Genomic DNA, 26,521 nt, shown 5'->3' on the forward strand with positions numbered 1-26,521 from the left:
CTTCCTGTAGAAGCCCAAATGTGATACCTTTTAGTCTGTGCTGTGAGGCCCTCTTACTCTCCCTTGCCCATAAAGAAATGGGTGATAGGTAGGGATGAGTAAGCGGTTATGTGACACTCAGAGGATTTTGTGGTGAAGTCAATCTATTTATTTATATATTTATTTCAGTTTTCATTGGGCTATTTGATTTGATTTGGGGGGTTACAAAAGGATCTTTGTTCATTAACATGTTTTTAAGATTCTCAAGTGCATGCAGAGTTTTGGGTAGATGCTCTCTAACTGAAGAATATAAAATTGCAAATAAAGTCAGTTTGATTTTGGAGGAAATGAAGGAAGCATATCTTGGACAGCTTGACCTTAAATACAAAATGGCAGCTGTTTGAAGCTGCTCACAGGATGTTGGAAGGGTGGCAATGGGTTGGTGTCATAGGCTTTGCAGTGTGCCCTTGCATGTTGTTATGTGCAATATCACCATCGTTCTGCATTTTATCAAATCGCTCTCATCTCTGCATATGTATGTTTTGTTGGTATATATGTATGATAAATGTATGTCTGTAAAAATCTACTTTCAGTGTAACTCTTTTTCCTTTTTTCTTCTTTGAAGTTATAAACTGGGATTTTCAATGAGCCAAGGGAGTTAGGCTCCCTACTTCCATTGATAGTCAACTGGCATTGAAGGTCTAACATCCTTAAACTATTTTGAAAATACCAGCCATGTTCAGTACCCCCAGCTCTTTCTCAGTTGTGGGTTCACTTACTTCAGTTCTGTAATGAAGTGGAGGAAATGCTGATTTAATAAAAGAGAGACTTACTGTTGTTACCAAAGATTAGGAAAAAACCCAAACCCCTAACCAAAATGGTTTGTGATTTTATTCTTTCCAATAAAAAAAGTGGTGTTGTTTTTTAAAGTGCATATTTAATAGCACTTTTCAGTTAGATGAGACAAATAACTTCTGACAGCCAAGTTGATATTTTATGCTTTGCATGCCAGCAATTGTCATGAAAACAACTTGAATTTTTCCACTGTAAATAATTAAAAGTTAGGAAGTATGGGCACAGGTGTGTGTGTGTGTACCTTCCAAATGCGTGGGAATTCAACAGAAAGGACTGTTTTGTGAGATGAAAAGATGCTGAGCCAAGCTGGACTGAATGGACTCACTGGACTAACTTAATTCAACACAGGGAGCAGATGCTAAACAACAAAAGGATATGAAATGGGCAAGAGAAGAAATAGGCAGATAAACAAGGCTCAGGAGAGGCAGTGTGAGGCATTTTGTTTGAACAAAATCTGGGAAACACATGTCCTAAACGTAAAGGTTGACTACCCCTTGATGTGGAAGTGATTTACAGATGCTGACAGCACATTCCTTCATGAAGCAAAAATAACATTAGTTTCTTTTGATAGCAATGTGTCTGCCTCATCTGAGTCTTTTTCCACTTCATAAAGAACATTAATCGCCACTGCAGTCCATGGCCCAGTTCTTTGCTCAGGAGTACAAGCACTGTCTGCCTCTGTAAATTCACCTACAGATCAAGTTGCACTCAGGTAACAATTGCTGTTCAGCAGTCCTTCTCTAATATTTCTCCTCTTGGCTTGGAAGTTTGTTTATAACAAGGAAGAGAAAAAAAGTCTAAAAAGAAAAAGGCCAAATGCACATGGTTGGTTGACATTATACAAAGAACTAATCTTATTGTGAAATTTAGCCCATGGTGGAGGAACTATGCAAAGTGTTCTGCACCATGCAAACTTCACTTAAACTACACCCGTGGGGCCATATCATTGTCAGTGATCCAGTGAATAGGCCAATGGATTGGAATTTGGGAGACTTGGGTTCTCCCTGGCTCTGCTGCTAACCTTGGGAAAACCGTTTCCCCTCTTTGTACGCCCCTCACACCATTTGTCTATTTAGATTGTGAGCTCTCAGGGGCCCAGACTATATCTTATTGTGTTTCCAAATAGTACCAGTAAAATGAGTCCCTAATGTTGGAGTCCTGAGCATTTAGTTAGTACAAATAATACTGGACAAGGTTTTGGTGGTATGGATTTTGTGGAAATGCAGTTCTGCTATGAAAAGAGATGGTTAAACTGGCACCTTCATATTCAACAGATCTATCTCCTGATTCTCTTCAGTCACATTTGGTCACTTTACAGACTGAAATACATTTTTTACTGCCTTTTACAACCCTTACCATTACAAAACCAATACAGCTGCAGGTGAGTGAACTATAGTCTTTTTCATCTTGTGCATCATCAGCAGAACTGCTTACAAATTTCCAATCAGTACTTCACTGAAAGCAATGGAATTGCACAGGGGTCTGTGAGGAGCATAATTTGAAGGCTATGGTCACTGTAAAGGCATCATATAAAGAAAATGGAATAGCAAAGGTGCATAGTAGGGTTACCAACTTTCAAATCGCAGAAAACCGAACACCCCCGCCCTGCCCTTTCCCTGAGGCCCCACCCCCTCTACCCCCCGCTCACTCCATCCTCCCTCCCCCTGCCACTTGCTCTCCCCCACCCTCACTCACTTTCACTGGGCTAGGGCAGGGGGTTGGGGTGCAGGAAGGGGCTGAGGGTTCTGGGCTGGGGATGCAGGCTCTGGGGTGGGGCCAGGGATAAGGGGTTTGTGGTGCAGGAGGGGGCTCTGGGCTGGGGCAGGTGGTTGAGGTGTTAGGGTGGGGTGGGGTGCAGGCTCCAGGAGGGAGTTTGGGTGTGAGAGGGGATTCTGGGCTGGGGCAAGGGGTTGGGGTGCAGGAGGGGGTTCGTGGTTCCCGGCCAGTGGGAGCTGTGGATACAGCACTTGTGGTGGGGGCAACGCATGGAGCCTCCCTGGCCACCCATATGCCTAAGGGCCACAGGGACCTGGCAGCTGCTTCCAGGGTTGACTGAGTGTTTCGGTCAAAAACTGGATGCCTGACAACCCTAGTGCATAGCTGGGCCTGTAGAACTTCTGTTGTTGGTGATAATCTGTGTGATGGAGAGAAGCCCACTTGATTCTCAGATTTCCAGTTGAGTTTTCAGGGCGGGCAGTGAGAAACTTTTTCTTTGTTAGCAGCTTCAGTGTACTTAATACAGAGAAATCTTAAACATGGAACCAATAAGGCTATTTATACAGAATCATTTTTCAGTGGTGCAGAGGGCCTTTTGTGAGGGGTTGTATGTAGCTTGATTTCATCCAGTTTTCCCAAAATATTGTTGATTTCCAAAGTAGAAACAAAGTTAAGAAATCTAATGGTTCAGGAAAATGGCTTCCTCAGGCAATCAGTAGCACAACTGGTGTTCCAGTACTTTGCTGATATTTAAAGGATAGTTTGTTGTTTGTTTATGACACAGTCTCTTCAGGGCTGGCTCCAGGCACCAGCTGAAGAAGCAGGTGCTTGAGGCGGCCAATACCAAGGGGCGGCACTCTGGCCGCTATTGGGGCGGCATGTCCCGGTCTTTGGCGGCAATTCGGGGGCAGGTCCCTCAGTCCCTCTCAGAGTGAAGAGACCTGCCACTGAATTGCCGCCAAAGAGTGGAGCGGTGGGATCGCGCTGCCGTGGCCTTTTTTTTTTCCCTCTTGGGGTGGCAGAAAACCTGGAGCCAGCCCTGAATCTCTTTGTACATCTGTTAAATTTTGTGTTGCACATCTTATGAGTATTGTGTGTGCTGCACCAGTGTAAGTGGGGACAGAATGAGGTTGAAGGTCTCTCACCCTTATTTTTGAATTTTCTGGCTTGCTGTCCTTTGACTCATGTATTGAATTTTGTCTCAGTGAGGCTTACAAAGCATATTTACCAATAGGAACAAAATGGATGCACTGGAGCAGTTCCAGGTCCTTGGGAATATTAAAAACCAGGTTTACTCCCTCCTTGTCCCCCACCCCCAGCAAATATTGTTAACTTGTGGAACAGTTCATACATTACGTGGCCCTGTGGGCCTTTTGCAAAAGCTTTCAAATTAGGTTAAGCCACCTATATATAATTAAAATGAGATAAATAAATGTATATTGCAGACAATTTTTTTTATAAATATGCTTTGTGTAATTGATAGAGTGCTTTGAACTCTTGTGTAAACACAACAGATAATTACACATGTTCATTGAAATAAAAATCTTTGACTATCCATAGAAAAATGAGAAATACCCTCATACTACACATTTAAAGCCTCTGTGTCTGGTGGTTTTCAATTTTCAATTTTTTTAAAATTGCAAGTTAGCAATAGAGACTAAGATGTATTATCAACAAAAGGCTTGACAAATTCCTTTAATTAACAATGTATATGACATTGGAGGGGTTATGAGTTCAAATCATGAATTCCAAATCAGCAACCTTCTTTTCAGTAGTCAAGCCAAGATTCCTTTTTCAAGTTCTCTTAAGATAAATACACTCTTGCGTGTCAGGGTTTCCGCCCTGAATGAAGTTTTATTTATTAATTAACTCCCTAAAAACAGGTTTAAAATAAAAGTGCTGATGCAACCTTAACCATCATAGCACAATTAGTTTGGCGGCAATTCTGCTGTAATCCCAAAACAGTAACAAAGAAAATTGTCATATCAGATAGATTCCATGTCCTCTGTACAAAAAAGTCCTGAGTGTAACCCTTTACATATGACTATATCCTTCTCTGTCAATTCTTTTTCCAATATCAAAACTGCATCTAACTTTTCAAAAATAAATTAAAAGTTTAGGAGAAGAATATCTGAGGTTGATAAAAACTGGTTATGTAAAGACAGAAATCAAGGCACGGGTTGGTAAGTTTTAAGGGAATTCTTTAAAACATGCCCTAGAATGTATTGTATACTTCAAAGGTAGCATGGGCGGCATGGCATTTATCAATATACGAAGGTACTTTTACAGTCCTACTCACCATAATATCTGTGCAGAACTACCAATAATAATTTTTCTGTTGTGTTGATTTACTACTAAAAACACATACAAGAAATGATGGCAAAATGCGAAGCTAAGTTTATTTCCGTTACTTCCCCCCGCCTCCCCCAAAAAAACTCCATTAAGCATGTGTACGATTCTCTTCAGCATAGATAATTGCATCTCAGCACACTTAGACATATTTCTAAAAGATTTACAAAGACAAGTGATCATATAATTTTGTGTGTGTACATGGGCAGAACAAGCCACTAAGATTTATTTTAACTGAAACAGGTGCTACTAAGTAGATTTTGCAGTGCAGTAGAATATTTGGTGATATGGACAGGAAAGAGCATATGGATAATTCTAGAAAAGGATGGTTGAAAGAGGAGTGATCTACTGTTCTGAGCACAGAACTGTGAACCAGGACTTCCTGACTTCTGTTTCCATCTCTGAATTTGGGCAAATTACTCAATTTCTCTGCCTCGGTTTCCTCAGCTGCACACTGAGAATAGTGTGTATTTTTCTTCCTGAAAGAGATGATGTAGGTATTAATAAGTCAGAGTGCTTATGGTGAAAAAGATGCTATGTAAGTACTAAGTATTATTAAAAAGGGCATGAATGAGAAGTTTAAGCTAATAAAATGTAATTATGAGGAAAAAGCAGGTGCTGAAAGGTATGCAAATTACAGCTTCCCTGAAAACAAAGGCTTGGCAGCGTAGCTGTCACCTACAAGACTAATATTCATTCCAGCACTGGCATTGGCAACAGAACAACTGAAATATTTCTGTAAGGATGAAGTGTCCTGGAGCAATGGCTCCAAATATTTGGCATAATTTGATTTTTTGTTAGAGTTGGGCATTCATGTTGCTGTTTTCCAACAGATTTCCTGGGAAAAAACATAAATCAACCATATACTCTGTGCACCACTGAGAAAATGATTCTGTAATCCCTTATTTTTAGCTCTTCAGCTATCCACAGTCGTGATCCTTCAAACTCTTATAAACACAAGTGACTTTATGCACTTGAGTAGTCTTATTAAAATTAATGGGACTACTCTGTACATAAAGTTACTCATATGTAAGAGTTTGCAGGATATTAGGGCCTTAGTTCTTAGACCATGTGTAATGATTTGGGGGATCTGTTGGTACAACTTATACATTCTGATTGATATTATAAAACTTTGCCCTGAAGAACTTTAAATCAGAAAAGGGTCTTCAGGATAGTTCTCAACTCTGCTGTCTTCTTTAGCAACAATAAGGCAATTAAGCCTCAAGGACTCCCATTCAAGAGCCTCTCTAAGCATTCACCACACAGGTTACTAAGTACATTTTAAAGTTCTTCTTTCCTTTATTGCAAAGGCACCTTCAGTGCCCTCATGTTTGGTTTTGCTTCTTGGCTTTTGACATTAAAGTCTACACTGCTTGTATCTGTAAACAATTTTACCAGCAGTATGAGTAAGCGATGGCACAGAGGCCAAGCCTGGCTCAGACTCCCTGAAGATGATTGATGATGCATGCCCCACAAATAAGGAGAAGCTACCAATACAAATGATGTTACTGAGCAATTTATGTGCTTCTTCCTTATAGGCTGCAGATTAAGAGAGGAGGAGTGGCTGTCCTCCAATCCTGGTAAGGGTGGCATATTGCAATAAAAAGAAGTTTTCTGTGCAAAAGATAAACCATCTACTGTCACTGCTGCATCTGGAATTAGTAGGGGATAATGGAGTAAAAGAAAGAAAACTGGTAATGCCAATTACAGCTGCTATTGCCTTGGCCATCTCTGAAGTCCTTGCCCTGACTTTACAAGCACCCTCAATTCCTTTCCTCTTAATGGTGCTGCATTTGCCATGACAAGGACCAGCACATACCCCTAGTTTTTGCTTTGTGCATGGGACCTCTTGCAATGGAACTGCAAAGCTTTATTAATTCTGGTAAAAGGAATGAGGATGTTCCCTCTCCCAGTTGTTATTGCTGTTACTGTTAGATTCATCATCCACAAGCTGCCTCCCAGACTGCAAAGGAATAAAAACTGAAACTATGTGCTTCCAAATTCAAGAAACTAGAGAGCTGTTTGTGTAATGGTCTGAGCAAACAGCAAGGAACTATCCATTTATGCCAGGAACTCTTGAGTTCTATTATTTGTTTGTACTGTGATGGTGGTTAGGAACTTCAGTCATGGACCAGGGTCCTATTGCGATGCTCTGACACTTATATCCTACATATAGCTTTGCAAAGTCACTTAACCTCTCTGAAACAGGGAAAATAGTACAGCAATACTCCAGGGGGATTGATTCTTCACACTCTTGCACATTGCATAGTAATTTACATAAACACGAAGTGGGCATAAACAGCTAACAAATCAAGTATTCTATGCTCTTATGTGGGTGTAAATGGCTAAACAAGGTGCTAAGTAGTGGTGAATCAGGCCCCAGGTGTTAATTTGTTACAAACTATATATTTTTGCAATATGTCTCCAGATGTTTCTCCTAAGACAGTTAGAATTCCCTCTCTCTCCAAATATTTCTATCTGTGACTGAATATTTCTAGTCCCATGGCTAGGAATCAATCCTGAGAAAATATGTCACATCAAGCAGAATTCATCCTTTGAATGTTGATTCTCCCCTCAGGGGCAATACACACATTTCATTTTCACCATGCACAGTTTCACTTGTGAAAGCTTCTCTTATTCATGCCAAAAACTCATACAACTGTACTGGGGAACATTTTAGCTGCCAGCTTTTTTTCTTTTCCATTTGCAAGTTCAGCAAAAAAAAAGAAAAGAAAAAAAAAGAAAGAAAGACAGTTCTCCTCAACATACAAAATTCTTTTGCACAATAGCTCTAACTGCTACTGTCACATCCTCTGTTGCTAGAACCATTTATCAGCTCTCTCTTACTGACAGGGCAAGGTTCAGTCTCAGAATATTATCATGTTAGGAAAGTGCATACCAATATACAACATAGGAACTCTGGGTACAGCAGGTCATTAGACACTTTTGGTTACTTTGTGGCACTTGAGTTGTCTTGTGAATTTGTTTTTTATTGAATTTTTATACAATTTAAATTTAAATTACAGGTGGGACAATGGGTGTAACAGCCTCAAACAGAAACTAAACAGTACTTTAGCTTCAATGGAAGTCATGTGTCTAAATCTTTTAGTAGGTATAAGGCCCTGTGGGTCTCAAACCCAGATCTACAGAGCTGCCAGATAATGGACTACCCAACAGCAGCTATAACCAGCTCATGCTCTAATACCCACCACCTGTTGTGGACACAGACCATGGGAAGTCTTGCATCACGGGGTCTGACAGGCAGCAGCTTCATGGCTCCTGATTGGCACCCTGCCCTATATAAACCCAAGGGATAGTCCAGGAAGTGTCCAGGACTGTGTGCAGATCTCCTGTAACTGCCACAAACATTCGTGCTCCCTGTTCTTGAACTCCTGGCTTTGACCTTGGCTTGATTTAGACCTCACTTCCTGACCAGGGCTATGAAACCTGACTGGGATTCTAATCCTTGGTATTGACCCTGGCTGGAACTTGACTACAAACTCCTGTGCCACTCTCAGCCTCAGGTTTGACCCTGCTCTGAGCCTTGGTCCTGATTACCCGTGTCAGGATGTTGACAGTAGGCTGTGAGATTCTCAACCCTATTACCATATGTCTGATAAGACCTCTTACCAAAATCCCAGAATGGAGTCCTCAAATTTAGGAGACCTTCAGATCCAGAGCCAACTGTTGCCTCTCAGCTTGATCTACATGGAACACTGCGGGAAAACTACTAACTGCATTATTTTTAATTAGTTAGGCACAGACATCAGGTGTCCTTCCAGTGATCAGTAAATGGCATTGTAAGAGTCCGGTGTGGGGGCTCGGCCCTCTCAGGTGCGGCTGGGAGCCAGGCCGCCTCACTACAGGCATCAAGAGACAGTTTAGACACCCTGAAAAATCTCACAATGTGGTGTGTGTCTACCAGAAGATGCAAGACAATAATATTAGCTGGCTGTAAGAATTACAAGAAGGACAGATAATCAAAAGCAGAGTTGTTGCACTATACCTGCAAGATTTCATAGAATCTAACAAGAGAGCATTTCTGAGTGGAGAGAACCACACAGTAGAATGTATATGGATAAAAATTCCAAGTCATAGGAATAACCACCTGTAGAGGAATTAAAATACTCCTAGAAAGTCTTCTGGTCTAGACCATTGTATCACCTGCAGTGTTTTTGCTGAGCTTCTGTTCTTTCTTAGGTTTTGTCTACACTGTACACTAACCACAGGGTAAGTAATCACATGCTTGTCAACTCATGGTAACCTGTCCGGCTACTGCGTTACCACATTGTCCATATGAGCACGTGGCTGTCATGCCCCATGTCTGCATGTTGCCATGACAAACAATACAGCTATCTGGGCTTGTATTCAGAGATATGTAGCATCATAAATCACAGCATTGCTTTATGCTCTCATTCACAAGGTGTTCTGGTGCAATTTGTCTATTCACTCTTGGAATTATGAGCGGAAATGGTCTAGGCCCACAAAATTAATTCCCTGGCAGTAACCCAGCTGTCATGATGGTATGGTGTTACGTGCCGAAGGTATAGATCCTACTCTACCTAATTACCAGGACCAAGAGCTTCTGCTTTTTATGGCGGCAGTGTTTCTTTTTTTGTGCCTCTGCACAAGCTGCTGCCAGGAGATGTTGGCAGGGTTTCAAAGGCTGTTTTGGGCCAGAGAAGATGGAGACAACAGCTTGCAATTATAAGCAGCACAACAGCAGCAACTGAATGGGACCTGATGCAGTTTTTAACAGTGGATGGTGTCTAGGCAGACCATGATTTCTGGGCCAGGAACACAAACACATATAGGCAAGACCACATTGTGATTGAAACTAGGGTTGCCAGGTATCTGGTTTTCAACCAGAACACCCGGTCGAAAAGGGACCCTGGAGGCTCCGGTCAGCACCACTGACTGGGCCATTAAAAGTCCGGTTGGTGGTGCAGCGGGGCTAAGGCAGGCTCCTTGCCTGCCTTGGCTCTATGTGGCTCCTGGAAGCAGTGGCATGTCCCCTCTCCGGCTCCTAGGTGTAGGGGCAGCCAGAGGGCTTTGCGCACTGCCCCTGTGCCAAGCACCAGCTTTGCAGCTCCCATTGGCCAGGAATCATGGCCAATGGGAGCTGTGGGGACAGCACCTGCAGACAGGACAGCATGCAGAGCTGCCTGGCCATGCCTCCTCATAGGAGCTGGAGGAGGGACATGCCACTCCTTCTGAGAGAAGCTTGAGGTAAGCACTGCCTGGAACCTGCACCCCTGACCCCTCCCATGCCCCAATCCCCTGCCCCATCCCTGATCACCCTCCTACTCTCGGAACTCCTTGGTCCCATCCCAAATCACTCTCCTACACCCCAAACCCCTCATCCCGAGCTCCACCCCGGATCCTGCACCCCCAGCCAGAGCCCTAACCTCCCCGTACCAGAACTGCATGCCCCAGCCATGATGCCCCTCCCACCCTCCGAACCCCTTGGTCCCAGCCCGGAGCAACCTCCTGTACCCCAGAGTCCTCTGCCCCACCCCAGAACCTGCACCCCAGCCGGAGCCTTCACCCCCAGCTTCAGCGTTCACCCTACCCCCGTTCCCCAACCGTCTGCCCCAGCCCTGATCCTGCTCCTACCCTCTGAACCCCTCAGACCCAGCCTGGAGCACCCTCCTGCATCCCAAACCCCTCAGCCCCACCCCAGAGCCTGCACTTCCAGCTGTAGCTCTCACACCTCTCTGCACGCAACCCTCTGGTCCAACCCAGAGCCCTCCCTGCACCCCAGACCCCTCATCCCCAGCCCAGAACCCCCTCCTGCATCCCAAACCCCTCAGCCCCACCCCAGAGCCTGCACCCCCAGCTGGAGCCCTCACCCCCTTCTACACTCCAACTTCCTGAGCCAGTCTGGTGGAATGAGAAGGGGCGGGGCCTTGGAGAAGGGGCAGGCCTTGGAGAAGGGGCGGGGCAGGGGGCAGAGAAAGGGTGTTCAGTTTTGTGCGAGAATAAAGTTGGCAACCCTAATTGAAACATGGGATGACCTGCAGTAGGCCCAGAACATTTGCACATCATCAATGGAGTATCTGTGTCAACTGTGATTTTAGGCGACTCAGGTGAATGAAGCCTTATCCTGATGTGCTCTGGTGAATGAAGCCTTATCCCTGATGTGCTCCACCAAGACAAGAAGCAGTTTAGCTACATACTGAGCAAGTGCAGAATGGTGGTGGAATATGCCTTTGGCCAACTGAAGGCCAGAGGGTGCTCCTTACTAACTTGTTTAGACTGCAGTGTTTAATGCCATATGTTTGATCATATGATTGGGGCATGTGGTGTCATTTATAATGTTTGTGAACTTAAGGGAGAGTACTTCAGGATGTAATAGGTTGCTGACAATTATGGGTCAAGTTGAATTACAGACAACCAATAACTGAACTTATTGCTCCAGGGTCTGCTACAGCAAAGACCATAAGAGATGCCACCTGTGCTTGCATATTCAAGTTGTATGGTGAGTAGTGTGACTTAATAAGAGGATTGTGCTGAGGCATATACCTTACACTGAAATAAATTGTAAACAGGGATTCTGATGGCCCAGTTAGTCCATTTGATGGCACTTGGGAGGAGACAGCAATCTGAGGATTAGACCCAGTGGGCGAGAGCCAGAATGGATGGTTCCTATAGAGGAAAACTGCAGGGCCACTTTTGCAGCTGCTTTTGACTCACAGTAGATACTGCTATACCAATATAGGTTGCCTGAGGAGTTAGTGTTCCTAGCTGAGGAACTACACCTTGATACATTTAGCTGTGCAAACATCAACGACTGTATTACAGACTGGTTTTCGATAGAATCAGGGGTACGCCGGAGATGCTTTCTCTCACCTACATTATTTAATAGTCTATTAGAACATCTGATGTTAAAGCTCACTGAGGACAGATGATGAGGATTGAAATTTCAAGATCCATCTTTAGAGGATCTTGAGGATGGAGATGATATTGCCTTACTTGGAAAGACTACTGACCAGCTACAGCTAATGCTGAAAGAGCTGAGGAAAACTGCATAATCTTGGTTCTCAAACTGTGGGTCAGGACCCCAAAGTGGGTAGCAACCCTGTTTTTATGGGGTCACCGGGACTGGCATTAGACTTACTGGGGCCCAGGGCTGAAGCCAAAGTCTGAGCTCCACCACCCAGTGCTGAAGCTGAAGCCCCCAGGCTTCAGTCCTCGGTGGCGGGTCTCAGGTTTCTGCTTCAGCCCTGTACAGCGGGGCTCAGTTTACAACCCCCTGAACCCCATATATTAATATATCATATTTTAAAAATCTTGTGGGGTTTTTCATTAAAATCAGTCTCATGCTGTTTGAGGGCCTGACTAATGCCTTATGAATGGGTGGGGATGGCAATACTGTGTATATGCAGTAGGACTCAGTCACATACTGAAAAGCAAAATACAGCAAATAATTCCTAGTAATGCAACTATTATGCATGAGATCCGACTCTCCCCTTTCATACAGCAGTGAGAATCTAGAGTAATTAAGTTGAAGTCAGCAGAGTTATATACTAATGTAAGTGAAAGATGAATCATGTCCAAGAAGAATGGGTTGAATTGTCCCAGTCTTTCCATGGCCTGCATACGGTATCTTGCTACTTAATCCAGTTGATGCTTATTTTTTATAAAAGCGAAGTAGATAAAATGCTTCTAACTGCATGATACCAAGAATAACATTGAGTGCCTTCCTCTTTCTCAATGAGGCAAAAACCTAAAGACAGTTCTAGTTTTAATCAACTGACTGAACAGAGGTAAGTTCTGATCGCAGTTACAGCCATGTAAATCTGGTATAACTTCATTGGCTTCTTTGTAGTTCTCCAGATTACATGAGTGTAACTGAGATCAGATTTTTGCCCATTATTTTGTGCCACCAAATATAACAATTGTAAGAACAAAGAGGAAAAAGAAGATGTAGAGTTCACGTTAAAATAGGGACAGCTCAGCCTACTGAAATAAGATAGCTCTCCAGCTCACAACTGGCACATAAGACAGTAGCATAGCCCATCACACTTGTGTGTTGAAGGTGGCAGAGTAGTGGAGAAAACTTGATATTCAATCAGTGGCTTGTTAAAGAAAGTGATGTACAAAAATTCCACATTAATGGAATAGTAACAGTTGACTGCTTAGTTTTGAGTAATCAACTTGTGATGCACACTGAGGATTTTCTGTTGTATACAAATGCTATCCTGATTAGTCCATAGTCAGAGCTAGGTGAGTTGGACAATAAAATGATTTCCTTCTAGGAGGGTAAAAGATGGTCTGATTGGAATTCCTCCTACACATGAACAGTTATCATTACTGAAATCTATGAGTCTGTTTTTATGGTCATTACTTTTTACTGAAATGATATATTTGTATTATAGTCTGTGAATTTGTTTATACACCACATGCAAACTGTTAACTGAAATACAGATGGAAAGGCTGTGATTTCAAGATATTATGACTGCAATGTTCATAAATTCAGTTCATAATGCACAAGCCCAGCATGCAAGGCTTTATTAAGTTGGCTTTTCATTGCTATTATAAAGAGGTGCTTGAGGACAAGCTGTGAACTAACATTTTCCCAAACCAAGCAGAGGACTCTGAGGATCTGAGTTGTTATTTGCAGAAGACAAACGATGGGTATCCCTGGAGCAAGGCCTGAGATTGTAATGTGCAAGAAAAAATGTCTTTTCAATATAACTGTTTTCTCTTTATTCCCAGAACAGATGACAAAGGCAGGCGCCATGTAAACAATTCACATCAGGGTTTAACCCTATAAGGAAAATACAAACAATTCCTGTGATTCCACATACCAATATGTGCTGGTGTTAAATACAAATTATAATTTTAGAGAAAATGTGCACTGGCTAATAATGTGGTTCAACAAAATGACATATTGGCTTATTATGGTATAAAGAAATAATCCTTAAAGGGGTATGCCAGATTCCATACATTATTAAAACATATTAAAACATATCCACCTGCTGACCCAAACACTTTTGGGTGTAGGCAGCAGTTTATAGAAGACTTTACTCAGGATTAGAGAATATTTTTCATCATTTAATTGAATTTGCTTCATTGTCTGCTCACCTTGTGTGTTTGCTTTCCTTGAATATTCTAACAGCTTATTGGCAGGAATATTTGTGGAAACGGTCTTTAAGTAGAATATTCAAGCTAATTAATGAAAAATGAATTTTGAAGTAATAAATTTGAATATTTATACTGAAAAACACATTCTTAGAATCAGTCATAGCCAAGGAGCAGAAACAAACCATGTGATCTGACCCCCCCGCACACACACAATAGTGTATTGCAGCATTTCTCAAACTAAAGGTCCTAATCCAAAAGGGGGTCGTAAGGATATTGGGGGGGGGGAGGGTGTCGTGACATCACAAAAATATTGCAATAACGTTTGGATTAGGAGTTCTCAAACTTCATTGCACCGCGACCCTCTTCTGACAATGAAAATTACTACACGACCCCAGGAGAGGGAGCGAAGCCTGAGCCTGCCCCAGACCCACCACCCCAGGTGTGGGGGCCAAAGCCCCAGCCTCGCCACTCTGGGCAGGGGCCTGTACCTGAACCTCGCCACCCATGGCTGAAGCTGTAGCCCTCGGGCTTTGGCTTCAGCCTTGGGCGGTGGGGCTCAGGCTTCGGCTTCAGCCCCGGGGCCCAGCAAGTCTAAACCAGCCCTGGTGACCCCATTAAAACAGGGTCATGACCCACTTTGGTGTCCCGACTCACAGTCTGAGAACGGCTGCTTTAGATCCTTTGTATTACATTACAGCATTTAAACAGTTAACCCTTAACAGCAACTGATGAAATCTGAAGCCAGACCTCCTGCTGTGTTTTACTGTATAGCTACTTAACTCTCATAAAGACCCACCCTTCTGCTGTGTTTTACTGGTCTGCTAAAAGTGATTGTGTCACTTCCCTAAGCATGGACCTTGTTGTCATGGAACCTGAAGTACTACTTTTGTAGAATATTGTTGAAGATGGTCCACCCCTACTCTAACAGTGGGAAAAAAATAGGTAGCCAAAATAAAAATATACAGTACTGTAATTTCTGAAATAAATTAATTCTGTAAAATCAGTGGGTCATTTTGTTATATGTGGCACCAGGAGAGGAGCTGAAGCCGACATAGATGGTAGAATCAGGAGTCATAAGTGCGGTAATAAAAACGGAAAGACCAGAAAATACTGAAGTTTTTATTTGGCATTTGGATTTACTTATGCTGGCTCAGAAGACAATCTAAGTCCCCAGTGGGTGTTTTGTGAAGTTTTGGCCAATAACAGCCTAAAACCAAATAAACACCCTACATATGTGGAGAAAACTGTGGAATTTTTTGAAAGAAAAATTCATGAACTTGAGCAACAAAAAACTGTTTTTTGTAAATCAGCAACCATTTTAGCCAAAACTCTGGAGGTGTCTTATGCTGTTTTGCTTTTAATTGTTAGGGCAAAAAAGTCTCAAAAAAGCCATAGCCAAATCTCTTCTTATTCCCGCAGCTGAAAAAAATGTGTGAGATTATGATTGGCAAAGCTGCTACCGCTCAGCTGAGCTCTATTCCACTATCAAATAATACAATGAGTTGTCATATTGACAATATGTCCAATGACATACGAGAGAAAGTTGTGGAAATAATTATAAAAAGCAAGTTGTTTTCCTAACAGATTGATGAAAACACCGATGTTTCAGGAGTAGCACAGTTTACTGGTCTATGTTCGGTACATTTGGGAAAACACAGTAAAAGAAGACTTTCTTTTCTGCCAGGCACTGCTGACATATACTATGGGAAAGGAAATATTTAAGTGCCTCAATGTCTTCATAGCAGGAGAACACATTAACTGGAACAGCTGTGTAGGGATCTGCACTGTTGCCAGGAAAGCTGTGTCTAGTACCAAGAGTGGGCTTGTCAACAGGCTTAAAGGAGTGGCCCCAGAAGCCCAGTGGACAAACTGCATGATTCACAGGGAGGCTTTTGCTGGTAGGAACATGGATCCTTATTGTATTTTGAGTGAAGCTGTAGCAATCATTAATTTTATTAAAGCAAAGCTGCTGAATTCCTGACTTTTTACAAGTCTCTGTGGAGAAATTGGATCAGGACATATTACTGCACACAGAGGTTCGCTGGCTGTCACAGGGAAGAGTTTTAACCCGTCTGTTTGAATTGAGATTTGAGGTTCGTCATTTCTGACTGAAGTGGATTCTACCCTGGAGAAGCATTTAAGTGACATCAAATGGTTGGCAGCTAATGGTTGCATATCTAGCAGATATTTTTGATTGTTTAAATTAATTGAATGAGTCACTACAAGGAAAAGAAACAAACATTCTCAAACTCAATGACAAAATTAATGCCTTTACTAAAAAACTGGATCTTTGGAAGTCACGAGTCAACAACAAAAAATTCAAATATTTTCAATGTTGAATGATCTCCTGGAAATCTCATCCAATGATGTCACTGTTGGGGATATAAAAGAACACATAGCTGAACATCTCTCTACACTCTGAGCCCAGTTTTTGAAATATTTTGCTGATTGTGACCTAACTGCGTAAGAAACCCATTTGACTACCAGTTGTCTCCAAATTCAAATCTCACCTTGAAAGCTCAAAGGAATTGATTGACATCTCGTGTGATTCCATTCTGAAGCAGGGATTCCAGTCCCAGCCTCTGGCTCACTTCTGGTTTTCCCTTGAAGCAGGCTATCCCCAAATCTCAACTGCAGCAAGTAAAGTGCTTCTCCCATTCACAATCACTTACTTATGTGAATCTGGTTTCTCAGCTTTGACGTACTTAAAGAATAAATACTGGGCAAAACTGAATGTGGAGGATGATGTAAGGGTCTGCTTCAGTTCCCTGGAGCTGCTGCTAATAGCCCACTTTAATTGATTACTCTCGTTATAGTTGGTATGGCAACACCAATTTTTTCATGTTCTCTGTGTATATATATCTTCCTACTGTATTTTCCACTGCATGCATCCGATGAAGTGGGTTTTAGCCCATGAAAGCTTATGCTCAAATAAATTTGTTAGTCTTTAAGGTGCCACAAGTACTCCTTGTTCTTTTTGCTGATACAGACTAACACGGCTACCACTCTGAAACCTGAAAAAATCATGTGCTTCAAAACAGCAGCACCCCTTGAATTAAGTGTTCAGATACTTGTTTGTATATAGTTGTATATAAATCCACAATCCTTGGTAATGTTATGATTATTGCCATAATCACTGGAAAAGGCTTCCAGCTCCCCAAACTGTATACGTTTATTTTTTGTCAGAAAGTATGTTTCTTAAATATCCACCTATTTATTCATGAAAACTGTTGCTTTACACTTTTTGAAAGGCTTCAGCATCTTTGACTGCAGGAATAGTTATTATATACTTCATTTAGTGCTCCGATGAGTATGTACTGTGATTTGCTATAATTTGTGTGTGTGTGTGTGTGTGTGTGTGGGTCATCAGAGCCTGAAATATTTTCAAAGTGGGGGGGCATCAAATAAAGTTTGAGATGCCCTGATCTATTGAATAAGCCATTGCCAAACACAGGCTTCTTTCAGAATACCATGTTTGCAGTGATGGATCTTTATTTCTTCTTCTGTGTTTACTTGACCCTTCTAACTGGGTATTGTATTTATTATATGTACCTTGATATATTATTTTATTATTGAAAATGAACTAAAAAAATTAACTGAAAACATTTCACTGATTTCTTATTGAAGTAGTCTCCCAATTACCTGCAAAACTTTTGCTAGAAAAACAAACCACAAAGGAATCCTATGTTACAATAGTCTTTTAAAAGCCCTTATCCTTAAAACTCTATAAATAGAAGGTGAAGAAATCTAGTCAGAGAAGGTTCCCCCTCTTTAGCAATATCCATGGACCCTTATAGCTGTTGCTTTGTTCATAGGTAATTATAGTGACATTTGTGTAGTTTATGCTGGTTTAACTTTAGTATCATTGGTCTGCCACGGTTTTGTGTCTTTTTCCATTGTTTTAATCTGTAGACGCTCGAATTCTCTCTTTGTTGCACTCCAGAGATGGGGCTCCATCTTTTACACTGGGCACATGACGTAGCAGGCAGTCTTTCTCTTTCCTCTTTATTGTATGGGTGAGGATCATGGCTCCTGGACTCTTCATGATGATGTGGGCAATGGACAGTCCTGCATATTGGGAGTAACTGTAGTATAAGAAGTGAGCCACTCCATTGCATAAACTTGCTTCCACTGAGGGGAGCATCTGTTTTGGCTTTTGAGATAAGCCATATTTCCATCTAGGTCAGTGTCTGGGTCTGTCCCATACTTGTAAGGGTCAGAAGGCCATGTTCTGGATTGAGACCATAATGCTTATAACATAAATTTAGTAATTTTAATTGCTACATTATTTTCTAATTGTATTACATGTTCAGAGGCGGCCTGTCCATATAGGCAAACTAGGCGGTCGCTTAGGGTGCCAAGTTAAATGGGGTGCCAAATTTGAAGAGAGGAATGTCATTATTTCAATTCCTGTGCATGTATGGAGGGAATATGAATTATAATTCATTTCTCTGCATTTCTGAGAATTTATTAATATGTCAAATCTTTTATTTACTGGAAAAATAAATAATACTTTAGCAATTTTTTTTTTCAATTTGCGACATAGGGTCAAGATGACCCACTCCTCAATTTTGATAAGCAATAACTCAGCCACAACGAAACATATCCACCAGTGGCAAGAGCTGCAATGCTAGTGACACCTAACTCGAATATACATCAAGGTTGCATAGCTGGAAATTCACGTAGAGTGGAAATATCGCGAATTGATACAAGTCAAACGGTCATTTTAACACGTCACAGGTAGATGGTTAAGAATCGAGTGAATACTGTGGACAATTGTGTTTCTTGGTGCCAAAGAATAAAGAATAACATCTTTCAGCATTATAAATCCAAAATGTGAGTATCTTTAAACATTATTAAACCTTAGCGTTATTATTGGGCTGTGCTTCACATGTAATAAATAAGGTCCAAAAAAGAAAAGTAACAGCATTAATGCTTAATAGACTATGAAAGTGATGATGTCACACTCCAAGCGGGTAACCATGAGGAAGGGGATTACTTTCCAAACAACCGGTTTCGGGTTATAACATCGAAAAAGGTCATTTTGTTTCCGTGTAAACGCTGTAACTAACTGTTTTAATAGGTAAATGAGTGTATGTTACTAATCATTGAACCTTTAAGCAGTGAAAAGACATGTTGGGATGGCTGCAATGTGGTTTAAATTGCCAACCACGTGGTGTGTCAGCCATCCTTAATGTTATAATGCTTGCAGCCAGGAGCACAGTATATAACAATATTCAAATGCCCCCTGGCAGAAAGAGGAAAAAGAAAACCCTCAGGAGCTAAATATCGTAAACAAAAGTCTGAGAAGGAAAAGGGCCAAGCAAAACAGCAGGGATTATTTCTGAAATATTTTCTCTTTAATTCAAATAAAGATGGAAGCAGTTCACAGCATTCAGATGAAGGAATTTTACTTGGAGAGGAGGTTAGCTCACATCCGCATTGAAGAAGTTTGGAACATCAAGTTGAAGATATATTATTTCGAGATGAAGGTAGCTCACATTCACAAAAAGCAGTTTGGAAACTCAAGAGGATGGAAACTTACCTCTAGATGAAGGCAGCTCACAGCATCAGACTGATATGGAAGTGGAGAAAATTTATTCACCTTCAGAGACACATACAGAAATTGAAGTAAATGAAGTAAAAGGAAGAAAGGATGAGGAAGTTACAAACAAGTTACAGTATGGGGACCCAGCTTCATGGCCCAAATGTGATGATAGTGTGCGGCAAATTCTCGTGGAACATGGACCCGAACAAGTTCATGAATTTCCCTTCCCTAAGGATGGAAATAAAATAAAATTCTCTGCTCAGCATTACAAGAGGAAACTCATTAATGGGGAATAAATTCATCGAAACTGGTTACAATATCCAGTGTCGAAGGACTCTGTGTTTTGCTTTTGCTGCAAGTTGTTTAGAAATCAAGCAACTGGTACATCACTTACTGAAAATGGTTCGAAGGACTGGAAAAACATATTTTCAATTCTCTCTTCACATGAAAGAAATACAGATCATTTGGAATGTTTTCAAAATTGGAAAGAACTTGAATTACGATTGAAAAAAGGAAAAACTATCGATGAAGGAAATTTATGTGATCAAGAAAAAAGAAGACTATTGGCAACAAATATTAGAGCATCTGATTGCTTTAGTGCGAGTTCTCAGTGGGCAAAATTTAGCATTCCGCAGCCATTGTAGAAATGAAAAATTATACACTCCAGGTAATGTAAACTTTTTAAAATTTGTTGAATACTTAGCTTTGTTTGATCCAGTCATGAAGGAGCATCTACGTAAAATAACTGATCATGAAACACAGGTTCATTACTTAGGAAAAAATATGCAGAATGAACTGATTCAAATCCTAGCAAATGCCATTAAAAAGAAAGTTGTAGAAGCTGCCCGTTCTGCAAAATACTTTTCAATAATACTGGACTGTACACCAGATGTGAGTCATGTTGAACAAATGATGGTGATCATTCATTTTGTGGATATGGAAAAGTCTGCAGATGAAGATAATGTTGAAGTGCTTATAAAGGAACATTTTTTTGGGTTTCATACCACTGAAGGAGATGACTGGAGCACTTATGACAAACTATTCTACAAGAGCTTGAAACAATGTCATTATCTGTTGAAAACTTATGTGGCCAAGGCTATGATAATGGGAGTAATATGAAGGGTAAAGACAATAGTGTGCAAAGGAGAATGATGGAAATCAACCCTAGGGCCTTTTTTGTTCCTTGCAGTCAGGGGCGGCTCTAGCAATTTCGCCGCCCCAAGCATGGCGGCACTCTGCGGGGGGTGCTCTGGCGGTTGCCGGTCCCGCGGCTCCGGTGGACCTCCCGCAGACATGCCTGCGGAGGGTCCGCTGGTCCCGTGGCTCCGGTGGAGCATCCGCAGGCACGCCTGCGGGAGGTCCACCAGAGCCGCGGGACCAGTGGACCCTCCGCAGGCACGCCTGCGGGAGGTCCACCGGAGCCGCCTGCCGCCCTCCCGCCGACCGGCAGAGCGCCCCCCGCGGCATGCCGCCCCGAGCACACGCTTGACGTGCTGGGGCCTGGAGCCGGCCCTGCTTGCAGTGCGCATTCTCTGAATTTGGTTGTCAATGATGCTGCTAGATGCTGTTTGGAGGAAGGCAGTTTCTTTGACCTGGTGCAATGTGTTTATGTGTTTTTCTCAGGTTCAACACGCCGTTGAGAGATTCTGACTAGTTATGTAAATTCTCTAACTCTGAAACCACTTAGATGTGATGCTTTGAAGCCTCTTTGCTATGAACTTGGAAACATTTATGATGCCTAATTGAAATTTCTGATGATTCTACCTTTACTGGATCATCTGGCAATATGGCATGTTCAGATGCAGAAGCTCTTGTAAATGGCCTTTCCAAGTTCAAATTTGTGACTTCACTCAATTTATGGTATGATATCCTTTTCGAGATTAACCTCACTAGTAAACAGCTTCAGGAAAAGAACTTGAACATACATTCTGCTATTCAAAACCTGCAGCAAACTAAAAATATTCTGGAGGAATTCAGAAGTGATGAACGGTTCGAAAGAATACTGGTAGATTCTCTTGAGCTTGCTGAAGAAATAAACTTTCTGACAGAATTTGAACCAGAGCCAGAAAGAAAACAGCAGTTTTCATATGAAGGATGAGACACACCCATTCAGAATCTAAAACAGAGGTTCAAAGTGAATTTCTACTTCACAGTCCTTAATACTGCTATTCACTCGGTTGACGAAAGATTTCAACAGATGCAGCAGCTAGAGTCAGTATTTGGCTTTCTATATGATAGCCACAGATTGCAAAAGAAAATAGCAAAATGGATAAGAGAATTTTGTATAAAACTGGAGTCGGCATTGACTCATGAAAATTCAAAAGACATTGATGCTACAGATTTGTGTAGTGAGCTTCAGGCTTTTTCAAGACGACTTAAGAAACATTCCACTCCTGAAGAAGAACTGAAGTTTGTTTGTGAAAATAAACTCACAGACAGTTTTCCAAACATTTGTATAGCTCTACACATTTTTTTAACTTTGCTACTTTCCATAGCTAGTGGGGAACATAGCTTCTCAACATTAAAATTGATAAAAACATATCTGCGTTCAACAATGGTGCAAGAGAAACTTGGACTTGCCACAATGTCAATAGAGTATGAAATAGCTGGAAAACTGGATCTAAAAGAACTAGTGACTGAATTTTCAAAACTTAAAGCAAGACAAGTCATGTTTTAAGAGCACAGAGTGTTTTTTATTTGGAGTGTTTTGTAAATACAGGTTAAAGTTCATTGAAGAGTTTTTTTATTTCTTTCTATATGGATGTGGTGGTAATGGCAGTTAAAGCAGGATAGCATAATGGATGATTTTGGATTTGTAATAATAAAAATTATAATTAACATTTTAATGCATTTTTATTTGAAATTTTACTGAAATATCATTTAGCTGTCATGTACAAATCTACCCTGAAAATTTCATGTCTCTATTTTATCTGATCTCAGAAACATTGCTTGGACAGGTGGATGGATGGATGGACAAACTGAATAATTAAGCCTCTGTTTTAAAAAAAAACTCTTAAAAACATTAAAAGGTAAAAAGGGGCAATATGTTTCCCAGTTTACCAAAAACCTCAGCCTAGATCTGCCCTTGGGGTTTGGGGGTGGGGGATGCTGATTGCATGGTTTGCCTAGGGTGCCAGTTGCTGGCAGCTAGTCTAGGGCCGTCCCTGTACATGTTCTAATATTAACAGTATCCTTTTTGCAGGCTCTGCCATATGCTGCTTGCCCTTGATGCCATTATGGGACCTTTTTGTACGATCTTGCTATAGGTTGTACTGTCTTGGGCCATCCCAATGGAAAGTGATTCTCAGATTGTTCAAAGAAGTTTGTGTGTTGAGTCTGCCCCTCTGAAAATGCCTGTAATCTTGTGAAAAATTGTTCAAAAGCACCTGCAATTCTGGGATGATTGGAGAAGATATTGCCTTGATTGGGTGAGTAACTGAGTTTTTCCTAAGAGAATTAAACCAAGTAGATAGGAATACTTTCCTAGTGTTATTTTAAGTATATAAAACTTTTTTAGCATTTGGAACTTCTGTTACGTTGTTCTTTGATTGACATTTATCATTTGGAGAATCTCTCTGGGTCCTTTGTGTTTCCTATTAGAGAAATTTCATGAAAATATATATATATATATATATATATATATATATATATATCTATTCATGAAATTTCTCTAATATGTATATATATGCTTTGAGTAGAATGTATACTGTACATCAGTGGCTCTGCTTTCCACCTGGGTAATCTCTCTCTGTGAGTTAGCAAATCCTAAAGTATAGTTTTGAGAAAACTAAGAACATTTTCATAGAGAAGAAATCCCCATTTGTGGTTAAATTTTTGCTTTTCAAGCCACTCCATACTAATACTTATGAGAATTCTGGTTGTAGTCTGATATATCAATTGCTTTCTTTGCTCACACTGTAATTTAATGACTGTACTGAAGTAAATCTCAGTTACCTTCTTGGGATTAGACAAAACACTGCCAATCTCTCAATGCCCTGCTATATACTCATCATAAGTCTGCAAACAGCAACCCCCCCCCCCCCCCGGCTCCCGGGTTTCATGTGCTCATAGTATCCAAAACATTTACCTTTGGGGCTGAAATTTTCTAAGATGCACCTCTGATCAAAAGTGAAAATTTGAGAAGATTCTTTGAACTCCTTTTGAGTCTGGGAATGAAAAAACACTTATTTAATTTATTTAAAAAATAGCCTTACATCATTTGGAGACTGCCTGGTTTTCTTCAAGGAGGTGAACTTCCAGGATTATCTACTTCCTTTGTAAAGGGCTACAGTAAATTGGCTGAAGTAGACGGTTATAGCAGTTTTTAAGTATGAACTTTGGCTCTTTTAGAAAGAATGTGGGAATAAATTTTACACTTATTGGGCCAGATTCTCAGCTGGTATAGACCGGTGTAGCTCCATTGACTTATACCAGCTGAAGATTTGGTTCACTCTAAAGATATGGTCCCCTTTGGCTGCTGCTTGTCTTCTGCTTTTGACTTAATGGTGCTATTGATGAAAAACAAACACACAAAAACAAAAAAAAACAGCTGACTCCATATGAGTATGTAACAAATCTCTACTGTTTCTCTGTGGGCATGTCTACATGAGCACTTACGATGTGAGAAGTTGGGGCATAAATCTACAGCGCTCCAGCGTTCTACGCTTTTACTATCCCTGTGAAACCTGCTGCTGCATACAAAAAGTTCCCTAGTGTGTGCATTGACATACTGTTGTTTGAAACCACAGCATGTCAGTGGGCACTAGGGAACTTTTCATGTGCAGCAGCAGGGTCCTCGCAGACAGTGAGTGCGTAGCACACTGGAATGCTGTAGATTTACTCCGCAGCTTGCCACTCAGTAAGTGCCCTGTTGTCTGTAGAGCTATGCAAATCTCTGTGGTTATGGTTTGCAAAACTGAGCTTCAGTTGGCTTCATTTCACATGGGTTTGCACTCCTACATCTTGCTTTGAGTAAAGAGTTCTGATACTTTAAGCAAAATCCATCTGAACCCCCAAAATGTTGCTTATTTTAGAACAGAGATCATAAATCCCCTCTCCAGGTACCGGTAGGTTCCAGCAGGAAGGTCTCTTGAAACTCCACAGTGAGGAATATGGAGATAGAACCCATGGAGAGAATGGGCTCTCTTGAAATGCCACAGGTTTGTCCCAAACTTGATTCAGGTTCTTTTGAAAAGTTGTGAAACTGAACTTTTCAGAAACTTAAAGTAAGTATCATGTTTGTAATTCACTTGGTTTGGGAGTTTTATCACAAAGTTTTTGTATAGGTCTGTCTAAAATCCATTGGAAATTTCTCATTTTCCCACTGAAGTAAAATTTTCCAAGTGGACTGACCCTTTGCAGATGGGATGGAAAAGAGTGAGAGCATATATCCCCAGATAATCTTTTTCAGTTAACGATAATTGCAATGGTGATTTCATTTGCATTTTCTCTGTTAAGCTGATGATGTCCCATTACTTAGGCTTTAAGACCACAGCCATTCTGGCTGTTGAGTGCATGATGTAGTTCTGTATGTGGATGTCAAATGTCCCAAATAGGAATATGTCTTTGGATGGTGGATATGTTCCTTTTTTTCCTGAAACTGTCTCCATCTCATCTACATGCAGGCAATAGCAACTCAACTTCATAGACTCATAGACTTTAAGGTCAAAAGGGACCATTATGATCTTCTAGTCTGACCTCCTGCACAACACAGGCCATAGAATCTCACCCACTCACTCCTGTAACAAACCCCTGACCTATGTTTGAGCTATTGAAATCCTCAACTTCAGAATGATCTTTTACCGTTAATGACAATTCCAGCTTAGATTTCATGCAGGATCTCTAACCAGCAACTGAACATGCAGCTCTTGTTAGGTAATGCACATCAGTTGATGTCATGGGCAATGAACTTTGTTGGAAGTTCTGTGTACTTAAATAGAGACTTACCCCTGGTTAGATTATTACTGACCCACATTGGTAGGTGTTTAAGCCAGAGGTCTTATTTTGTTAATACTCTTGCTGTAATTGCAATGAATTGTTCCCAGAGCATCCATTCTGGACACTCATTTATAACTTTTGTAGGCTACTTCTTGGAGCCACGATGAAGTGGTGTAATTTGGGTTCCCACTGTGACACAAATTATACACCCATATTTATTTGAAATTTACACCAAATTCTGATTATTACAGCTTATTTGCTTTCTAGTTTAATTGCTGTTGGTTATTACAAGTAAATGATCTGCAAAGGGGAATATGGGGGGATAAGCTGGATGCTTGCTTGAGAGAAAATCCAATATCAAGCTGAGGGAAGGCAAGAAAATCATGTATACAGAAAATAAATTAAAAGAAAAAAAATGGAAGAGAATAATAATTGAGGCTACCATCAACAAAAAGTCAGCCTAAAAGTAGCTTGAATGGAGTTTGTGAAGAAGAGCCCCTTGAATATCCAACTGTCAGAAAACGCTGTCAGTTCTCTGAAATAAGAAGACAGTCCTAACTTTGTAGGTAAGGAGCAAGGACAGAGTAAGCATATCCTCTCCCTCTTCCACTCATCTTTCCCCATTCCATGCTGTCAGGGTTCCTTCCCCACTCTGAACTTCAGGGTACAGATGTGGGGATCTGCATGAAAGACCCCCTAAGCTTATTTACCAGCTTAGGTTAACAGTAAGCTGCCACCACCAAGCATGTTCCAAATCTTAGGGGAGAGCCACTTGGAACTCTGCCTTCCCCCAAATATTTCCCAAGTCCTTAACCCCCCCTTTCCTGGGCAGATTTGAGACTAATTCCTCCCCCCCCCAAGTCCTTACACCCCTTTTCCTGGGTAGGCTTGAGAGCATACCCTCACCAATTAGTCCTGATGAACACAGATCCAAAACCCTTGGATCTTAAAACAATGAAAAATCAATCAGGTTCTTAAAAGAAGAATTTTACTAAAAGAGAGGTAAAGTTCATCTCTGTAAAATCAGGATGGAAATAACTTTACAGG

The 26,521-nt window shown here is 41.2% G+C and overlaps 1 long non-coding RNA gene across 3 annotated transcripts in view; it reads left to right on the forward strand.

The window, feature by feature from the left end:
* Positions 1–22,744: 22,744 nt before the first annotated feature.
* LOC123344392 overlaps positions 22,745–26,521 on the forward strand; it is a 120,516-nt gene continuing 116,739 nt past the window's right edge. For 2 of the 3 annotated variants that reach the window (XR_006572538.1, XR_006572540.1), the window contains exons 1-2: positions 22,745–22,965; positions 24,598–24,696. This is a non-coding gene — a long non-coding RNA (uncharacterized LOC123344392). The remainder of the gene's footprint in view (positions 22,966–24,597; positions 24,697–26,521) is intronic. The other variant, XR_006572539.1, reaches the window with a different exon arrangement.

The sequence above is a fragment of the Mauremys mutica genome, chromosome 11, assembly GCF_020497125.1.
Source record: "Mauremys mutica isolate MM-2020 ecotype Southern chromosome 11, ASM2049712v1, whole genome shotgun sequence".
Classification (NCBI taxonomy): Eukaryota; Metazoa; Chordata; order Testudines; family Geoemydidae; genus Mauremys; species Mauremys mutica.